At 38.4% G+C, this 22,161-nt stretch overlaps 1 pseudogene; it reads left to right on the top strand.

Annotated features, from left to right (window-relative positions):
* Positions 1 to 2,620: 2,620 nt before the first annotated feature.
* LOC133744528 (mevalonate kinase-like) lies at positions 2,621 to 6,116 on the top strand (annotated as a pseudogene).
* Positions 6,117 to 22,161: the final 16,045 nt, after the last annotated feature.

The raw sequence follows: 22,161 nt of genomic DNA, 5'->3' as shown, positions 1-22,161 counted from the left end.
TGTAATATTTTTTTTGTTCTTTTAATCATCAAATGCTAGATTGTAATGATGCCAATCGAACTAGCTAAAACCAAAACAAAAGTTGGACATATGAGAAATACGATGATGATACCAATTTAGGAAGCTCAAAGGAGAATTTAAAACTTCAAAATCACAATTTATTTTATTTTATTATATAATTTAAAGTTAGATGTATAACACTACTGTTAGTGAGATGTATAAAATTCCTATAAGATCCAATAATATGTTCGCCCATTTTTATTTACATATTTAATTTAAAAATGTTTAAAAGTGTAAGAAAAAAGAAGAACCAAAAAAGAAAAAAAGAAAAAAGAGAAGAAAAAAAAGAAACAACGCGCGGGGGCACTTTCGTCATTAGGCAATTTACAACGGCTAATAAAACAAAACGCGTATGTATTGCTTATTTTGTACGTCAGACGCGTAAAAAATACGCTTATTGGCATTGGTATTGACGTATGTAATACGCGGGACGCGTATTTGTATGTACTGGACAAACCGTCATACCCCGCGCTTAAATACGACGCAGCTAGATGTTTGTTCAATCCTCCTCAAATTTCAATTGCCTCTCTCTCTCTCTCGCTCTCACTCTTGTTCTCGTTCTCGTTCTCGCTCTCGCTCTCTGTTTCCAATTGCTTCTTGTTTTCTGTTTATATTTTGGGCTTTGCTTATTTTCATCCCACAGTTCTTCATATTTTTTTGTTGAATTTCATATTTGTAGGGTTTTTCTTAGGTTGTCTCGTTCTGGATTTCACTGTATAATTTACATTTCTGGGTGATATATTGTTGAATTTTTCTTCATATTGTTCATTCCTCTGGATTTTACTGTAATTTCTTCTGGGTTGGATATATTGTTGCTTACAATTTTAGGGTTTTTTTTTCTTTATATATAGTGCTTCCATATTGTGTTTTCTGTCTCTGAAATTATGGCAGGTGATTCCCCTACAAAGATTATGACTTGGAGCCGTATCCAAGGTAAGTATATTTGGAGAAATAGGAAGAATAGGGAAAATCTAGATTTTTGGATAGGTTCATACCCAATCGCGAGGCATTAGACTTAGATTATGCTAGCTATATAGTGGCAGGAGGGAGTACCGCCAAGGAGATTCTAGAAAAGACTGAGAGGTCAGGCTTCACATCAAATGTCGCATATCAGAAGCTTCTGGCTGAAGCATTGAACATGAACCGTACTAGGATCTTCTCTTATAAGAAGCCACAGATCCCTCCGAAACAAATTTCCTCACCTCCTTCAGCCAATAAAGAAGCCCCGACACATTGAGATTTTGCATAAATTGGATGCTCCTGATCTTGAGGATGATTTCTCCTTGAATTTGCTAGATTGGGGCAGCAACAATGTTATTGCTATTGCTATTCAAGATACAGTTTGTTTATGGAATGCTTCAAACAAATCGAGCACAGAAATTGAGTTAGGTGATCTTGTGACAAGCGTCAGCTGGGGTCCTGGTGCACGGCATATTGCTATTGGCTAATGAGCTCAAAATGAGTTCTCAAAATTAACCCTGTTGTCAATTGTTAGTATATAGCAAATAGGGATAGTTCTGTCCGGGGATTGAGGGTGCTCCTGTCATTTAAGCATCAAAGAAATAATATTAATATATTTACGAAAATATACAAGGAATAAGGGGGGTTTCGAAAGTTGTTTGTTTTCTAAACTAATTATCTAACTAACTAATTACAATGACCAATCAACCAAGAATCAAGATAAGATGGACGGATGAGAATGTGTGATGTAATTAACAACCTTTAACACGAATCCAAGGACACAAATCATAACTTTCGAATCAAACACATACTTGAACGAAATCAATCAAGAACAAACCATGAACGCATGCATAAGTTCTTATTACTTTCCTTAGTTAAATTAACTAGATGAACGCACCATAGTTAACCCTATTAAACATGTTATGCTAATGCGTGACCAATCCAATAACAAACACATTCAACGCATTAAACACTTAGAAAGTTTGATTGATTTAAGAAAAACACACAAGTTAGAACGCTAATCGAGCATGCAATTCTCTTTGTTGATTTACCTAAGTAATTATAGGTTTTCCACTTTAATTAACAAGACCTAGGACGCTAGCATCTCATTATGAATTCAATCATGCAACTCGAAACCTAAGTTGGTCAACAAAGAAATCGAAACATGAAAGATGGGATTGAAGAACAAAACAAACAAACGTTCAAGAACATATAAAGATTTCGAAAACTATAAATCTGAAAATCCTAAAACGAAATCATGCTTCAAGGTTATTGGAAATTAATCATCAAAACATATACTTTAATCTAACATGAATCATCAAAACATATACTTTAATCTAACATGAAATCGCATCATCCAAGAAAACCAAAAAGATAGAACGCTACACAATTCGATTTCAAAGTTACAAGAAAGCAAAACCGAAAACAAAGTTCTAAGGTTCATGGTTACACTTTTAAAGGAGCTTCAAGAACGCAAGAAGATCTTCAAAGGTGGTGGACGGCAAGGATGATCACGGCAAGGATGGAGGATGAAGGGAGAACTTGCTTCACGGCTTCAAAACCTTGAACACTTGGAGTGGCCGAAACTTTGAGAGAGTAAATGGAAGTAAAAGGCAGAGCACCTGGAAAGATCATACTGTTTGGTGAACATGCTGTGGTTCATGGATCTACTGCCGTCGCTGCCTCTATTGACCTGTGTACCTATGCCACTCTTCGCTTTCCCGCTCATTCTGGTACGTTCTCTCTCTTTTTTGGGTCATTCTTTGTTTTTGTTATATGATCGTTTTTATCTAGATTTTGTGCATTTTGGTTTGGTTTGGATTTGGGTTTTGGTTGAAACGTTATTTGGATGATACCCTTTTGATTTCTGTTCATGGGTTTTGCTAAAGCTTTGTGATTGTGTTATGTTAACTCAAAAAGTTTCAGTCTTTTGTGTGAGTTGAGCTTGGATGATGTATTTGTATTGTTTGAAAGCATGAGGTAAAGAACGCATTTTTGATTTGTGAATGAATGCATTCGTTATTGCTAAGTTGAATTTGAAGGGTTTAAGTGATATTAGAAGTCTGATCATTTTCACGGATAGGTTTTCAAGATTGAGATGACATGTAACATTCTTGCTGAAGTTTTTGAGTTCTGTTTGTGGTTCTGATGTTATTTGGATTATACCCTTTTGAGTTTTATTTACAATGATTTGAAGAAACTTTTGTTCTTGGTGGGTTCATTGGTTTTGTTAAGCTTTGTGATAACTGTGCCATGTCAAACACAAAGTTTGCGGCTTTTTGTGAGATTGGCTATTGGTATTGTTGGGAATCATGAAGTGAAGAAAGCCCTTTTGAGATTCTGTGAAAACCAATTCTGTGGACTGTAGTTTAATTTGCAGGGTTTAAGTGATATTAGAAATGGTGACAAATTTTTTGGGATATAGGTTTTCAGAGTGAAATATATAACATTAACATCCTGTTGATTGAACTTTTGTACTGAAGTTTTCTGCTTTTATTCATAGATAATAATGGTTTACTTAGACTGGAGCTCAAGGATATTGGATTAGAGTTTCTGTGGCCAGTTGGTAGTATTAAGGAAGCACTATCCGGAATAGATAGATGTTCCCAACCCATCAACACCTACCTCATGTCCAGCGGAGGTGAACAAATCACTTGCTATTTTAGTTGAAGAACTAAACATTTCAGAGGCAAAGATCGGAATAGCTGCTGGAGTCTTGGCTTTTCTTTGGCTATATTCATCTATCCAAGGGTATGGGAATGTGGTTTGCTTCTACAGCTGACTACATTGAATTCTCAGCCATTTGTTCATATTTCTTAATTTCTGATCCTCCTCTCTTTATGTGTCAGATTTAAGCCTGCAACAGTTATTATCACTTCGGAACTTCCTTTGGGTTCAGGTCTTGGTTCATCTGCCGCACTTTGTGTTGCATTCTCTGGTGCTCTTCTTGCTTACTCAGATTGTGCGAGTCTGGATTTCAGCCACCAAGGGTGGTTAGATTTTGGCAGAAGCGAACTTGACTTGCTGAATAAATGGGCATTTGAAGGTGAAAAAATCATCCATGGAAAGCCATCTGGAATTGACAACACAGCACATATGGTAATTATTATGTGACCTGTCCCTGACAAATCTACCTTCACAATGTTGCATTTCTTCTTGTTTTCCTAATCTTCTTGTCTAAGATTCTTGAGTTATATAGTTCTTGGAATGATTCAGGTAATAGTTTGCCATAGTATGTTAGGATGAGAAAATCTACTGGGGAAGGGAACTTTATGAATGCAGTTCAAGCAATATTTCCTTCATTCAGGAAGAGGTTCATAATCTGTATGAAATTATGGAACTACTTCATTAGTGCTTGCCAGAGCCCTAGGAAACCACTAGATCCGCTTTGCATCTTGAGTTGTCGTATAGGAACAAATAGAGAGTTATATAAACTTGAGTTTATGAATGTTTAGCTAATTGTCAGCAGTGTCCTTGTAATTAGGTTCGAATCTTTACTCTATAGGGATATGGTGCAATTAACCTCAACCACATTGCTCTTAAAACTCTTCACCTTTAGTACCGTTAGTATTATACATGTAGGCCCACTAAGCTGAGACGTTTATGTTCATGAAAGTATAAAAATTTGATTGCACCACATGCGGTAGGACACCACTGTCTTAGTCGGATCCCTGAAGAGTTATCAATAGTCATAGTCTTCTTGTTCTATTGAGATGCCTGGCTCTTCTTTTCTTCTTCTATTATTTTTCTATGGGTTGTTACTTTGGGTGTAAATACTGATTCCAAGTCTGATCCTTTCCTAATACAAGTATACTGTTGGTTAAAATTCGTGATGATTAGGTCCTTGTTGCAAAAGGCTGCACTTTTTTGGACATTGTTTAGATAAACTACAAGTAGGATGAGTGGAGTAAAGTATATCACTATAGGAGTCATGGAATTGCTCATACTAAACTGATCATGTCTAATGTAGAACTATTGAATCCTTAAAAGTTAAGATGATGCAGGTTGGGACTGGAGTAATTTAAGAAGTATTGAAATATGCACAATATTATTTTTTATGAGGGAACACCATCTAATTAATAATCATGGACTAGAGACCAGTTGATGGATAAAGGAATAGGCGGAAAGATGTTAACATCTGTTGAGATATCTTTCGAGATATTTAGCTTCCTTATCTGTTTGAACTTTGTTCATGAAACGGGGAATATGATCAAGTTTAGATCAGGCAGTTTGACACGCCTCAAATCGAACATGCCACTCAAAATGCTCATTACTAACACAAAAGTTGGGAGGAACACAAATGCCTTAGTTGCTGGTGTTTCAGAGAGGACATTGAGGCATCCAGATTCCAGATGCTATGGCTTCTGTGTTTAATGCAGTTGATTCTATCAGCGCGGAATTGGCTACCATTATCCAATCAGAGGCCCCTGATGAAATCTCTGTAATTGAGAAGGAGGCGAAAAATCGAAAATAGAAGAGCTGATGGAAATGAAGCAAGGTTTGCTCCAATGCATGGGGTTCAGCCATGCTTCAATCATTCTTCGAACTACACTCAAATACAAGTTGGCTTCCAAGTTGACAGGAGTTGGTGTTGGAGGTTGTGTTCTCACACTATTGCCAACCTGTATCCTTTTCATGATTCCTTTTATTTCTGTTACCATGCTCCTCAAGCTTTTCTCTTTCATATGCTTTTATCTTAACAAAATTTTTTGCCTAAATTCTTCAGCACATTTACTCATGCCTTGGTTTTAACCATCTTGAATTATCATGTTGTCTGTAGTATTTCCCTTAACCATATGATCAGTGCTATCAGCAACAGTTGTTGATAAAGTAACTGCAGAACTGGAGTCGTTGAGTCGTGTGGATTCCATTGCTTAACAGCGGCCATTGGTGGACAAGGTGTTCAAGTTTGGTTTGGTGGTTCATCCTGAAGTGATAGTAAGATCCAAGATCAGTTGTTCACTGATAGAATACAAATCACTCTGTTGTCTGTATATTAGTTAGCTTGTTGTATTTTGCATTTGAATCCGAGTTAATTTCATCTTCAAGTTCTTTGAAATGCGCTCTCGGCCTTTTTGTTTCATCAGTAATTGAAATATCTGGAAATAAATGTCACTCTTCATTTTTGTCAATCATATCTCGTATGCATAGATAGGACAATCATTGTAGACGAGAAGCTTCATTTGGCATAAACCCAGTTCTTTCCCATCTTTCTGTATAATAGGGAAGCAAGAGTCAAAACTTTCGCATCTTTTTCTTCTCCAACTCCAACAGATTCTCTATTTTACAGCAATCTCTAAAATCTCCATATTCTTCCTTCAAATTTTAGAGATTGTTGTAAATATAGGAAATTTGGTTTTTTCTTTCCTCACTTTCCCTAAAATAGGGATAGGTATAGGGAATCTGTTGGAGCAAAAGAGACTCATTTTTAGGGAAAGCTGTTGGAGTTGCTCTAAGTAGAGCATATTAGAGACACTTGACATATAAAAGGAGCTCTACCCGAGCTAGATACAGCATATCACACAGAAATCAGCAGTAGCCAATACATTAGGACATGAAAACTAAAAATCACCAGCTGGAAGACTGCTTCACAAACCCATCACGAATTTGCTACACATATATAGGTGATATGAGAGAGTGTAACAGCTTCAAAACAGCAGCTGGATTCAACTGAGAGACAGACTTTGCAATGACCTAAAAATAGCAGATATAACAAGCAAATTAACAGTTGCCTTTAAACATCAATATAGAATAACTAAAATGAAATATGGGAGCCACTACCTTCTCATCTTGGGTGTATAATAAGCACTCTAATAGAAGGGAACGATCATCAGCATGTAGTGCTTGCTTAAGCAAAATATGAACACAGTCTGCACTTGGAGGCTTTGCATTGAGAGAAGAGCCTTCTTAATTTTGCCTCTCCACTCTATCATCAAGTACGATATTGAAACTAGCAAGTTTTTCTCCCATGGTTGGTTCATTCAAATCCTGATCAATGAGGACTCCCTCTGCAGCCTCTCCATGACCTACATGTAGCAGAACACGCATATTCAACAAACTAGATGTTCAAGAGTTGTATGTTATACCCAAACCAGTATTTCTAATTTCAGATTAGATTAACAGAGTCAAAACAAATATCAAAAGACCTAATCAGTAATCATGTTACAATACTTATAACAACATATATGCTTCAAAACCTCAGTTGGTACTCCTATAGTTGTATCGAGTAAAAGAAACCTTACCAATAATTTCAAGCAAAATTAAGAAAAATATAAGGCACACTAAAGAAGTCAATCAGTAAAAATCAAAGACTGCTAGTTTTGAAAATCAAAGGCATGCTAGTTTTGATTCTCTTAATTTGTAACCAGTATTGATTTGTAGAAGCTTTCTTTCCTTTTAAGCTCAAATTTCAGATCTAGTTGAGGAGCAGTATTTATCTTTTTGCAAAACTACTTACCGGCCAGGTGGGTTTTGTTTTAAATGAGTTCAAATATATATGACTGAAAGTTGGGAGAAAACAAAAACAAACAGTGACTGACAAACTGGAGGATCTGGTGTGTCACAGTAGTTGTCTTTTTCTACAAAACAAAATGGCTACTGTTATGAAATTAGGCTTAATTCATGATTTGCTATTATAACTAGGGGTTGACGAGTTACTTAATCGTGCATGCTGTTGACACGTGAGTCAGACTAATTACTCATTAGGTTAATTAAGCTGCATTAGAGTTTATTAATTGGAACTAGATGAAGTGGGACACATGTCCTCCTTTGCGTGAGCAGAATCTGGGTATATAATCTTAGGCTGTGTATTTTCACGACATGGATCAATATATCTGAATTTCTCTTTTGCATTCTTTTCTTCCTTCTGCATTTCTTTTCTTCGTTGGGGCCTTACCCTAACAACTGGTATCAAGAGCCAGACGTCCATGGTTAAGCTTAAGGGAGTGGGGAAACCCACGGATCCGCCTCGCAACCCCGATGCCCCTCTTGTATCGGATGAGCTCTCTCACCTCGAATGCGAGCTCCAGATCCATAGAGATCAGACCAGTGCTCGTTTGGAGGAGCTACAGACTTCGATCCAGGACTCTCTAGCCTCTTCTTTGGCTCAATTTAAGTCGGCGATGATGGAAGAGCTCACCCACCAGCTAACTTCTTCCCTCACCACAATTGTCAAGGAGAGTTTGACCACTTCTCAGTCCTTGATGGTAAGCCAAGGGAGCACCGCGGTTCCTCAACCTGATGGGACTGTCCGATTTGGATCTATTCCGTCGTCAGTAGCTCAACCAAAGATGACAAGCATTTCTGAGGCTTCATCATCCATCGTTGTCAGATCTGAGGGTAATCATTCTCTTATTCCATCTTTTTCAACTCTGAATCCCAATTTTGCTAATGAGGTTGGGCTAATCAACTCTACTAATGCTATTGTGAGTAATGTTGTTGATGGGACCTCTGATGTACATGGTCCGCACATGTGTACTGGGGGAAAAGATAGAGCAATGTTCAATAAGGGAGGTACTAAGATGGTGGGAGTGAACAATATGTATGTTCCGATGGGCCAATTTGTTGGAGGAGCTCAACAGCCTGTGCCTGGCTCACCCTACGTCAGTAGGAGCCACGGTCATGCTCAAACTATGGGACAATCAGGCCACTCCTTGTATGAACCAGATCCATTCACCATGACCTACTCCGGCGCTTACTCTGTCTCTATGCTTAATTGTTTTCCACCTCCACCACAGCCTACTATGCCTTCCACCACCACTAAAACCACCTCCCACAACCAAATTCCACCTACTTATGCTACCACCACCACTCATATCCCACCATCCCTTCACATGGTACCACCCTACTATCCTCAATTTCCACAACAAGTGCCTCTACACTTATATTCTCCATATGTTGATCCCACCCTCCCCACCATGAAACAAATGAAGTTAGATTTCAGTGTGTTTAGTGGTGGAGATCCAGTTGAGTGGTTGAACAAGGCCGAGCAGTATTTTGAGTTCTATCAAATACCTGAGGATAGAAAGTTATCCATTGCTTCCATGCATCTTACTGATAAGGCATCTGATCGGTGGTACATGTTCAAGCATGAGTTCCCTAATACATGGCAAGGACTAGCTGATTTGCTAATGCGAGAATTCAGTGGCTATAACAGATCTGAATATCAATCAGCTCTTGCAAGAATGAATCAAACAGGTAGTGTGGAACAGTATAAAGAACAATTCACCAAGCTTTCAAGGAGAGCTCCAGGCTTTCCTCCAGAAGTTTTATTAGCTTGCTTCATTGGTGGGCTTCGAGAAGACATAAGAGTGGATGTACAAGCTCAAAAACCCAGAACCTTGTATGAGGCTTGTGAACTTGCTAGAGTGTATGAGACAAGGAATGAAGGGTATAGACATTTTGCAAAAGTTTCCAACAACCACAAGCCAACTATGGGAACTAACCATAGCTCAACCACCAGATTTTCATCTGGCAGTAATGTATCTAGACCTCCAGGTTCTTCTTTTCATCCCAGGAATACTACCACACACTCAGGAAATGTAGGTGGGCCTAACAGTGGAAGCAGGAGATTGTCACAAGCTGAATATCAAGATAGAAGAGCTAAAAATCTATGTTTCTTTTGTGAGGAAACATATAAGCCAGGCCATAACTGTAGGAAAGGGCAAATCATGGTGATGGAAGTTATGCAGGAAGAAGAGGAGGATGTGAGTTCTACTGCGAGCAAGGAATTAGTTGAAGTTCCCCCAATCACTGATATTGAAGAACCTCTGATAAGGCTGCAAGTAATGGGAGATAGTAACTCTACTCCAGCCACTATGCAATTGAAAGGGGTTTTCAATAGTAAAACAGTCCATGTTTTAATTGATTCAGGAGCTACTCACAACTTCATCCATCCTCACTTACTCAAGGGCACAAAGATACCTGTGCATCAATTCTCCCCTTTGAATGTCATATTGGCCAGTGGAGCTAAAATGAAGACCCAAGGTGAGCCTAAGATAGAGTTGAGACTGCAACAGTTCTTGTTTTCTGATGATTTTTACATCTTGCCTGTTACTGGCTGTGAGGTGGTATTAGGAGCAGGATGGTTAAGGTCCTTAGGTGATATTCTATGGAACTTTGAGATTATGAGGATGAAGTTCACAGTTCGAGGTGAGGAATTTCAATTGCAGGGTGAAACTTCTACTGAAGCCACTGTCATTAGTTGTAAAGCTATGACTAAGTTGCTTAAAAAAGAAAAAGAGGCTATGATGATTCAAGTGCAACCTGCTCAACTAGAAGCTGCTGCTGAAGGGCCAAACCAACAAATAGTGGCTCTGATAAGCAAATATGCAGATTTGTTTGAAGCTCCTACATCACTACCACCAGTAAGGCATCAAGATCACAAAATTGAACTTTTGCCAAATGCTTCACCTGTGAGTGTCAGACCATACAGGTATCCTCACTTTCAAAAAACTGAAATAGAAAAAATTGTGCAGGAATTATTGGATAATGGAGTTATTAGGCCAAGTGTTAGTCCCTTTTCTTCACCTGTGCTATTGGTAAAGAAAAAAGATGGCACTTGGAGGATGTGTGTGGATTACAGTGTAAACTGAAAATGTAACTTGTATAACAACACACAAGAGAACATAAATACAATATCAATCAAACTATAATAAACACACACAATGATACATATATGCATATGATGTGTTCTTTAGAGAATCAACAAACCTGAAGAGGCCATTGATCTCAAGACACTGATCTTCTGCACTGCTCACTTCTCTTAGCTCTCTATGGGACGAGTATGAATGTCTGATGATCAAATGAGAGTGCAGGGACCAGGCTTAAATATGATTCAGTCTAGGCTTTGACTCCCTCCCATAAAGGAAGTCATTTAAAACAGAATCACTTGATTGTAGTTGTATATCATTAACAAATTGGTTTTGTTACCAATGTTTATCAGATTCCATGCCTTAACACATTCCGATACTTGAATGGATAGGCAATCTGGAGTTAAACCACAAGATTTCCATTGCTTATTCTGCGAGTAGATTGACAAGTTGTTAAATGCTTGATTGAACTAAAATGATGATGTCCATATTAATCTTACATTCTCCCACTTGGACATCATGAAGTTCATTCAACAAGAATGTCAAGATGATCAGATATAGCAATAAGTTCCTTAGTGCACATTCTGAAATCAAGTGCTTAATTAATCTGATGCAAGATTCTGTCAATCCATAACCAAAACATAGAGCTGTGAAAGAACTTCATATTCAACAGAATAGAAGACGTGCACAACTACTAATGCAGCAGCTGCAGATTACATGAATCACCAACAATAATATACCTGTAAATGCATTAGAGTTCCAGAGTGTATCAAAATGATTTCTAATGCTGTGGTCCTCAAGAAACACAATTGCCTTTAATTTTGGACTGCAAACCGAATGTGTTTCTTAATATCTGTAAGAAGGAAAATGCTTCATGTTGTTTCAAACACAAACAACAACCTGATAAATAGCTATTTCACATGTATGCAATGAACAAGCAAACATGCCACTCAATCTTGAAAGTTCAATGAAGTTTCAAATGAGCTACGTACTGAAACTTCAGTAATTAAATCAAAACTGGATATGAACTGAAATTTTATTCTGGATGAACTGAATGCCAATGCCTTTATTACAAGATGTAAGATATGTATGAAAGACAAATAACAAGGAAAACAAGCATAACTCCCACTGTTCTCAGCTATCAAAAGTAGCTAAAATTCCTATGCTGTTAACATGTTTCTGGAAGGCAATAATTGGCAGGGCCTTGGTGAAGGGATCCGCCAATTGTGACAAAGTATCTATATTGGCAATCTCAATCTCCCTGTGCTTCACTCTCTCTCTGACACTGTAGTACTTCAGGTCAATGTGTTTGGAGTTTGTGGATCTTTTGTTATTCTTTGTGAAATACACAGCAGCTGTATTATCACAAAAAATTCTTAGGGGCTTAGCTACAATGGAGTTCACTATCTTGGTCTGCAGCAGGAAATTTTTTAACCATAGACCCTGACATACTCCTTCATAAATAGCAATGAATTCAGCTTGCATAGTTGATGTAGCTGTGAGAGTTTGTTTCACACTCTTCCAAGCCACAGCTCCACCAGCAAGTACAAAAATGTATCCAGAAGTAGACTTGGATGATGGAAAGTTTCCTGCAAAGTCAGAGTCAGTATAACCTGTGACTTCTAGGTCTTCAACCCTCCTGTATACAAGCATGTGATGTTTAGTTTTCTGCAAGTACCTAAGAATTTTCTTCCCTGCTATCCAATGAGCTTTGCCAGGATTGGATTGAAACCTTGCAAGCATGCCAACTGCAAAAGCAAGATCTGGCCTAGTGCACACTTGTGCATACATCAGACTGCCAACAAGTCTGGAGTAAGGCTTGTCTTTCATCTCTTCCTTTTCCAACTCACTTAATGGACACTGTAGCTTTGTCAGTTTGTCACCTTTCGCCATTGGAACATCGTTTCCAGAACAATTTTGCATTTCAAACCTCTTCAACACTTTGGAAATATAACTCTGCTGAGACAATCCAAGTAAGCATCGCTTTCTGTCTCTCTTTATCTCAATCCCCAAAACATATGAAGCTTCACCGAGATCCTTCATGTCAAAATTTCTTGACAAGAATTTCTTGGTTTCATTTAAAAGGCCAAAACTGCTGCTTGCCAGCAATATGTACTCAACATACAATACAAGAAAAATGACTTGGCTCCCACTGACCTTCATGTATACACATTCATCAACCATGTTTTCTACAAAACCAAATGAGCTAATTACAGAGTCAAACTTCAAGTACCATTGTCTTGAAGCCTGTTTTAATCCATAAATGGATTTATTCAGTTTACACACCAAGTGTTCAGTTCCAGGTATGATAAAGCCCTCAGGTTGCCTCATGTATATCTCCTCCTCCAAGTCACCATTTAAGAAAGCAGTCTTCACGTCCATCTGGTGTAATTCCATATCAAAATGGGCAACAAAAGCCATGATCAGTCTAAAGGCATCTTTGGTTGAAACAGGTGAGAATGTTTCATTAAAATCAATTCCCTCCTTCTGTGTGAAGCCCTTTGCAACTAGTCTTGCCTTGTATCTCTCTATTGAGCCATCTGCATGTTTCTTGGTTTTGAAGACCCACTTGCATCCTATTGGCTTTTGGTTTCCAGTTGGCTCAATTAATTCCCACACATTGTTGTCGCTCATGGACTGCAATTCTGCCTCCATAGCTTCTTTCCATTTCTGTGCATTCTCACTCTCTATAGCTTGCTTGTAACTCAAAGGATCATCATCCTCCCCAAAATCAGTTTCAGCTTCCTGCAAATAAATCTCAAATTCATCCGGATTTATTGCAGGTTTTCTCACTCTTTCAGATCTTCTCAAGTCTTGTGGTTGTGGTGGAGGTTGAACTTGGATTTCAGCTTGTGTTTGGGGTACTGGCTGAATTGGTGGTTCAGTTTCAATTTGGGTTTCAGGTTCTGGTATTCACTCTGCAGGCTCTTCTATGTGATTTTCATGTCCCAGGTGATTTTCTTGTAAAATAGCAGTCAGGGATGGTGTTTGAGTTTGTGGCAGAACAGCCTCTAACACAGCATTTGGTGTGGTTTGTGTGTTTCCATCTTCTGAACTCCCTTCACACTCAAAAGTATACTCTTCCACAGATTGGTTCTCACTCATCTCATCAAAGAAGACTGCCCTGTTGGTTTCTATGATTCTAGTGCTATGTGAAGGGCAATAGAATTTAAAACCCTTTGATTTTTCAGGATACCCAATGAAGAAAGCACTGACAGTTCTGCTATCTAATTTCCCAAGTTGTGGATTATAAGGCTTGGCCTCTGCCTTGCATCCCCAGACGTGCAAGTGATGAAAGCTAGGTTTTCTCTCACACCAAAGTTCAAATGGGGTACTGGTTATGGCCTTGCTTGGGGTTCTATTGGTGAGGTAGTTTGCTGTTTTCAAGGCTTCACCCCACAAGTATTTGGGAAGACCAGAAGCACACATCATGCTTCTGATCATGTTTTGGTAAGTTCTATTTCTTCTCTCAGCCACTCCATTTTGTTGGGGCGTCCCTGGGGTAGTGTATTGTGCTGTAATCCCATTCTCTTGCAAATATTTTGCAAAAGGCCCCATGTGTTGTCCAGACTCATCATACTTCCCAAAATACTCTCCCCCTCTATCAGACCTCACTATTTTGATCATTTTATCCAACTGCTTCTCTACTTCTGCCTTGAAAATTCTAAACTTTTCTAGAGACTGGCACTTGTCATTCATGAGGTATACATAGCAATATCTACTGAAATCATCAATAAATGTTATGAAATATTTATTTCCACAGATAGTTGTATCTCTAAATGGACCACTAATGTCTGTATGAATGATCTCCAACAATTTTGAGCTCCTAGTTGAACTCTTCTTTCTAGTCGAAGTCAATTTCCCTTTTACACATTCAATGCAGGTTTCAAAATCAGAATAGTCTAAGTTTGGTAGAAGACTTTGCTTTTCTAAAATTTTCATTCTTTCAATGGAAATATGGCCAAGTCTTTTGTGCCACAGAAAAGAAGAATTTTCAGAAAATTTTCTCTTGGTTCCTACTCTTTCCTTGACATTTTCAGCAGATTCTAAAAATAAGATTGATTTTTCTTTTGGATATGAACAACACAATTGAATGTAATCACCAATAAGAATTCCAGAACCAATATAATTTGAATGGAAAGAGATTTTTATTTTATCATAGCTGAGTAAAAAACAATAACCAGTTCTCATCAAGAGACTAACAGAAACTAAATTCCTTTTTAAGGAAGGAATACAAAAAACATTATTCAAATCTAAAAAGACTCCAGGTCCTAACTCTAGTCGAACTACTCCCACTGCTTTCACAGTGACCCTCTGACCATTCCCCACACAGACACATTGTTCACTCTTTCTTGGCTCCCTCCACCTTAGAAATCCCTGCATAGAATTGGAAACGTGTATTGGTGATCCACTATCAAGCCACCAAGATTTTGGTGAAACATTTATTAAATTAATCTCAATAGACAAGACTATGTAATTACCTCTTTTCTTAAGCCAGTCCCTATACTTAGGGCAGTCCCTCTTCATGTGACCCTCTCTCTTACAGAAATAACACTTAAAGACAGTGTTCTTCTTGGGTTTCAAGGCTGCAGTTGGTTTGGTATTTGAGGTACTAGGTTTTGACACATCACTAGAGTTAACAAACTTCTTTCCCTTGAACCTCCATGCCTTACCCTGATTTTTACCCACAAGATTCACACTCACCTCCTTCCTGTGGAACTCCTCCTCTTGGACACAGATTGCAATCAGCTCATTGAGAGACCACTTGTCTTTCTGAGCATGGTAAGCTGTTTTCAGTTGGCTAAATTTTGGGGGCAGTGAGTTAAGTGCAATGTGCACAATGAACTGATCATCAACAGAAATCTGCAAATCTCTAAGTTTTGCAGCAGTTTCAATCATCCTCATAATGTGCTCCCTTACTCCAGTGGAACCACCATATTTCATGGTGATCAGAGAGTCCAAAAGCTGTCCAGTCTCAGCTTTCTCACTTTCTTGATACATGTCGGCAATATTATTCAGGTAACCCTAGCTGTGCCCTCATCAGGAACACTACCTCTCACGGTTTCACTCATGGTCCTCTTTAGAATGAGCTTGGCCATTCTATCAGCCCTCAGCCACTCTTGTGCATGCACCTTGTCGAGGTCAGGAATATTATCAGTAATTGGTGCAGGTGCATCTTCAGTTAAGCAAATGTCAATATTCAGCAGCCCTAAATAGATCTCAATGTCTGCCTTCCACTTCTTAAAGTTGGAACCAGTCAGTGGTTCAATGGTGGCAAGGCTAATGCCAGAGGTTGCCAAAGCTGTAATAAAAGAAAAAGTCTCTAAGTCTTTCTGTTTTGCTTAATTTTATGGGGTGTGTTTAAAACAAAACATAATGCTCAACACATAGAACTCAAGCAAAAACTATCATTCAGAGCAGACATTCACGTAAGATCCCACAAGTTTCAATGTTACATAATACCTTTAATGGCAGAATAATATAACATCCCTTATTTTCTGTATCACAAAACCAAAATAAATAAAAAATGCGTTTTGCATAGATCAGTCAACACCTTTTTGGCAAGAAGAAAAGACCTAAGCAACCTGATGCATTTTAATTGATCTTGTAATGTGCTGTTTATGTAACTTAGTATATAAAAGTTTAGACCTTATTTGTAAGATACATTTACATGCTAAAGTACATAAACACAAGTTTCCTGATTTTTGTATCCACATGGTCAGTGCGAATCCCAGAAATAGGTTGCTTTGTGCAACATGTATCCCTAGAACCCTTACTTACTCAAAATCAGTTGTTGGCTTCTAGAAATCCATCAAAATTTGAAAGACCACCAACTGTACCTTTGATGAACCAAATTATTCACTCAATCCAAAAATGTATGCACATGATTCGGGAGACATTTTCTATAACCACATTTTCTATATATTTTTTTTTTTTTTAATCATTCATCACAAGTACAATCATTAATCAATAGTTTTGATTAATTCACAGAATCCCATAGTTCATAAGATATGAACATAACATCAAGGAAAGTAATGTACGTAACTAAGACATCATCCATTCATTTTATAAGTGCCAAAATTCTAATCAGATACTGGAAAAAAAAACAAAAATTGACGGAAAGCAATAGTCTTTAGGGGCATTAAGGAAACTGACCCGATCGCTATCCCGCGCTGCATAAAACATGTTAGCGGAAGCAAATAGTATATAGCAGCATACAATCAGGACAATCTGAAGACATAAATCATACCAATTTGGCTCAGAAGACATCGAATCGAAAAACCCCTTCCTGAGACATGTATGAACCCTAAGCCCCAAATGGTTTCAGAAAATTGGTCGTTGGCTTATAGCGGTTATATTAGAGAGAAGGTAATCTCTCGGTTAAATCAAACCTTCAGGCTTATTGGGCCCATGTCTTGTGTGATGGTGTTGAACCGAAACAGGCCAAAATAAAATAAAAAAAAAACTACTACTAGGCCCCAGCAATCACTTTACTTATTTAAATTTCTGAAGAATGAAAACCCCAGAAGCATGTATACGTAAATTCTCTAGGAAAGCCATATTTGATTTATGCCTTTGTGTGTGTGGCTCTGATACCACATGTAAACTGAAAATGTAACTTGTATAACAACACACAAGAGAACATAAATACAATATCAATCAAACTATAATAAACACACACAATGATACATATATGCATATGATGTGTTCTTTAGAGAATCAACAAACCTGAAGAGGCCATTGATCTCAAGACACTGATCTTCTGCACTGCTCACTTCTCTTAGCTCTCTATGGGACGAGTATGAATGTCTGATGATCAAATGAGAGTGCAGGGACCAGGCTTAAATATGATTCAGTCTAGGCTTTGACTCCCTCCCATAAAGGATGTCATTTAAAACAGAATCACTTGATTGTAGTTGTATATCATTAACAAATTGGTTTTGTTACCAATGTTTATCAGATTCCATGCCTTAACACATTCCGATACTTGAATGGATAGGCAATCTGGAGTTAAACCACAAGATTTCCATTGCTTATTCTGCGAGTAGATTGACAAGTTGTTAAATGCTTGATTGAACTAAAATGATGATGTCCATATTAATCTTACATACAGGTCCCTTAATGCAGTAACAATCAAGGATAAGTACCCTATACCAGTGGTAGATGAGTTGCTAGATGAGGTTCATGGTTCCACCATTTTTACCAAATTGGATCTAAGGTCTGGGTACCACCAGATCAGAATGAATGCAGCTGATGTGAGCAAAACAGCCTTTCGAACTCATAATGGCCATTATGAATTTCTTGTCATGCCATTTGGACTCACTAATGCACCTTCAACATTCCAATCAGTTATGAATGATGTACTCAGAGATTACTTAAGGAAATTCGCTCTAGTCTTCTTTGATGATATCCTTGTATACAGTTCCTCACTTGAAGCTCACTTGGAGCATTTGGAGAAAATATTCAACAGACTGCAGCAACATTCCTTGAAGATAAAGAAGAGTAAGTGCAGTTTTGGGGTGGCTAAAGTGGAGTATTTGGGACATGTTGTGAGTGCAGAGGGCGTGTCTGTTGACCCTGCCAAAATTGAGTGTATTAAAAACTGGAGTCAACCTAAAACCGTAAAAGGGCTGAGAGGGTTTTTGGGGCTTGCAGGATATTACAGAAAGTATGTGAAGAACTTTGGCATGATTGCTAAACCCCTCACCAACATGTTGAAGATTGGTGAATTTAAGTGGACCCCTGAAGCGGAGGAAGCCTTTGACAAACTAAAAACAGCTTTGATGAACACTCCAGTCTTAGCACTGCCAGATTTCTCCAAGGAATTCACCATCGAGTGTGATGCTTCAGGAATTGGTATTGGGGCTGTATTGTCCCAAGATGGACATCCCATAGCATTCCTGAGTAAAGCATTGGCTCCAAGGCATATGGCACTTTCAGTTTATGACAAAGAAATGATGGCTGTAGTTTTTGCAGTCCAAAACTGGAGGCCTTACTTGTTGGGCAGGCATTTCAACATCTTCACTGACCACAGAACCATACAGTACTTCTTAGACCAAAGGATTTCCACACCAACTCAGCAAAAGTGGCTGCTTAAACTCATTGGGTATGACTATACCATTCACTACAAGGCTGGCAAGCATAATCAGGTCCCTGATGCTTTGTCTAGAAAGGAAGGGCTAGCCAACATCAACACTGGAGTTATTTCTAAGTATGCTTCTCTTAATATGAGCACTGGCATCTCTTCCCCAATTCATACTTATATTCAAGACATCCAGAACTCATGCTTATTGGATAATGAAGCTAGTGCAATCATCCAACTGATAAGACAAGGTTCGCCTGTTCATTCCCATTATTCTATGCTTAACTCTCAGCTGTTATACAGGGGTAAGATCTTTGTTCCTCGGCATGATGACTGGAGAACTAAGGTTATGACTGAGTTTCATGGAGGCTTAACTGGAGGTCATGCTGGAGTATCTCGGACTGAAAAGAGAGTAACAAGATCATTTGCTTGGCCTGGCTTGCACAAGGACGTCAAAGCTTTTGTGGCTGCCTGTCATGTGTGCCAACAAAACCACTATGAAACTATAAACCCCCATGGACTGCTCCAACCAAATGTGATACCATTAAAGTATGGACTCAGATATCAATGGATTTCATTGAAGGGTTGCCAAAGTCCAGTGGGAAGACAGTGATCATGGTGGTAGTTGATAGACTCACCAAATATGGCCACTTCATTCCCATGGCTCATCCATACACTGCTGCAGGGATTGTGCAACAGTTCATTAATGGGGTGTTCAAGTTACATGGGATGCCAGAATCCATCATATCAGACAGGGATCCAGTGTTCCTTAGCATCTTTTGGGAAACTTTCTTCAAAGAACAAGGCACAACTCTCAACAAGAGTACTGCATACCACCCACAATCCGATGGTCAAACTGAGAATTTGAACAGAACCTTGGAGCAATACTTAAGATGCACTGTTGGTGAGAAGCCACACACTTGGGTAGAGGCACTTCCTTGGGCTGAATGGTGGTACAACACATCCCACCACTCTGCCATTGGCATGTCTCCTTTTCAAGCTCTATATGGGTATGAACCACCCTCCATTCAATTATATGCTCCTGGTTCTACCTCTGTAGAGGCTGTAGATACACAATTGAGAACAAGGGATGAGCTTTTGGCTGTGTTGAAGAGAAATCTGCAGGTTGCTCAGACTAGAATGAAACAATTCTATGACAGGAAACACACTGAAAGGTCTTTTGAGATAGGAGATTGGGTGTATTTGAAACTTCAGCCTTATAGGCAGCACTCTGTAGAGAGAAGACTTGTCCACAAACTAGCTCCAAGATACTATGGCCCTTACCAGGTGGAAAAGAAAATTGGGTCAGTGGCTTATAAGTTAAAGCTTCCTGTTTCTGCCAAAGTACATCCTGTCTTTCATGTGTCATTACTCAAGAAGAAGGTGGGGGATGCTGCTGTCATTTCTGCTCACTTACCACCCGATGTTGACCCTTATAATCCTAGGTGGTACCCAGCTAAAGTGTTAGCCAGAGGAATATTCAAGAAAGGAAATGCACCAGTTACTAAATGGTTAATACAATGGCTAGGCTCTTCTGAAGTGGAGGCTACATGGGAGGAGGCAGATGAACTACTCCAACGTTTTCCAGATTTCGAAGCATGATTTTGAAGCTTGAGGACAAGCTGGAATTAAAGGGGGATGGATTGTTATGAAATTAGGCTTAATTCATGATTTGCTATTATAACTAGGGGTTGACGAGTTACTTAATCGTGCATGCTGTTGACACGTGAGTCAGACTAATTACTCATTAGGTTAATTAAGCTGCATTAGAGTTTATTAATTGGAACTAGATGAAGTGGGACACATGTCCTCCTTTGCGTGAGCAGAATCTGGGTATATAATCTCAGGCTGTGTATTTTCACGACATGGATCAATATATCTGAATTTCTCTTTTGCATTCTTTTCTTCCTTCTGCATTTCTTTTCTTCGTTGGGGCCTTACCCTAACAGCTACTGGAATGTGATGACCTTACAGATTTTTGGAAAAGAAGAAAAAGAAAATTGAACGATCATAAACCTGTATAAATTTGACTAGTTGTTAGATAAAAGAGCACCGGTGAATGTGAAAGAACTACCAAGTACTAATTGAACATCTCATTCGAGCATATTCTTTACCTCCCAGTTCATTGGCGTCTTTACACTAAATATTACATTGATACCATTCTACCTCCCAGTTATTTCATCATTGGGAGTTGCACAGGTAGCTTTAGTAGTCATGGCGATAATGGCACTTGAAGTAGCAATGAGAATTATAGAAAAACATAGGCTGTTTTAAAATTTTTCAAAATATGCAAAGCATCAAGTAATCTGGTGATATGTAATTTTGTAATATTTGATCGTGCTATGCATGTTGATGTATGGCATGCATATCATATAAATCATCGTTATCGTGTAATAGTGCATTCAACATTAAGGGAAGGAGGATGGGGTACCAAGGATGAACTTCTTTGGCCGGCGGCTGCTGCTGCTGCTATGCTTCAACGAGAAGGGACCCTGGAAATGTCATACGTTAGCTATGACATTTTCTGGTTACAATAGGGGTTACTGCTGACATTTTGGTAATCTGGGTTCACCTTCCTCTTCCATTTCTTGGTGATTAACTGCTGTCTTCTCCTGCTGAGGGGCTGCTTCTTATTGTGGAATTTCATTCCATTTTTGGGACCATGGTGTTGGATTCATGTCCATTTGGCTGCTTTACTTATGTTCAGAATTTGATTAGGAGGTTTACATCCTTTAATTAACTTCCTCTTGCTACTGCTTCTCTGCAACAGCTGGTTTAGATCGATATTTTAATTAACTTACACTAAAGGCTGAGGTGAAAGAGTTACAGTTGCAATTGTTGGAAACTTCATAAAAGAATATCTTTATATGTGCAGATGCTTTCTTGTGTTAAACTCTCAATTTGGATCCAACTCTAGTCAATACCTATGTATTTGTTCATCAACAGTTCTCTTTTCTGGAGAACAAAGAAATATCATTCATCTTCCATATAGCTTCATTGTCTATTTTAATTCTTTCTTTCTTCCAAAGAGAAGCACATTTGAAATTTAAATGCAAACTAAAGTAGTGTTCAGCTCTTGAATACCACAGTACCTAATGATATTAGGAAAAGATGATTGATCAGAATATTTTCACTATTTTCAATATAACTAGTGCGTCTGCATATTTGTTACCTGTGTTAGGCTCTGTTTGGTCTTCTTTATCACTGAGATTGAATAGAGACTGGAAACCAAAATACTGAAACTGAAGTTTTGCACTGATCCTCAGTGAAGATTGCCAAAAGATCAAAACAAAGCTGCACGGACTGGCACCTCAAACATCATTTTACACTCCAAATATGTACTCTGTACCTTCGAATACAAAGTAGACATGTTTCTAATGGAACCAATTTCATCCATGCATCAGATCAAAGAGCTCTAAAAGATAATCTGATTATAGCAATGTGAACGGGTGAACTTTTTAGACCAAA

The sequence above is a fragment of the Rosa rugosa genome, chromosome 4 (genome assembly GCF_958449725.1).
Source record: "Rosa rugosa chromosome 4, drRosRugo1.1, whole genome shotgun sequence".
NCBI lineage: Eukaryota > Viridiplantae > Streptophyta > Magnoliopsida > Rosales > Rosaceae > Rosa > Rosa rugosa.
The sequence above is the reverse complement of the archived record's forward strand: the minus strand, read 5'-3'. Positions and strand labels throughout refer to the sequence as shown.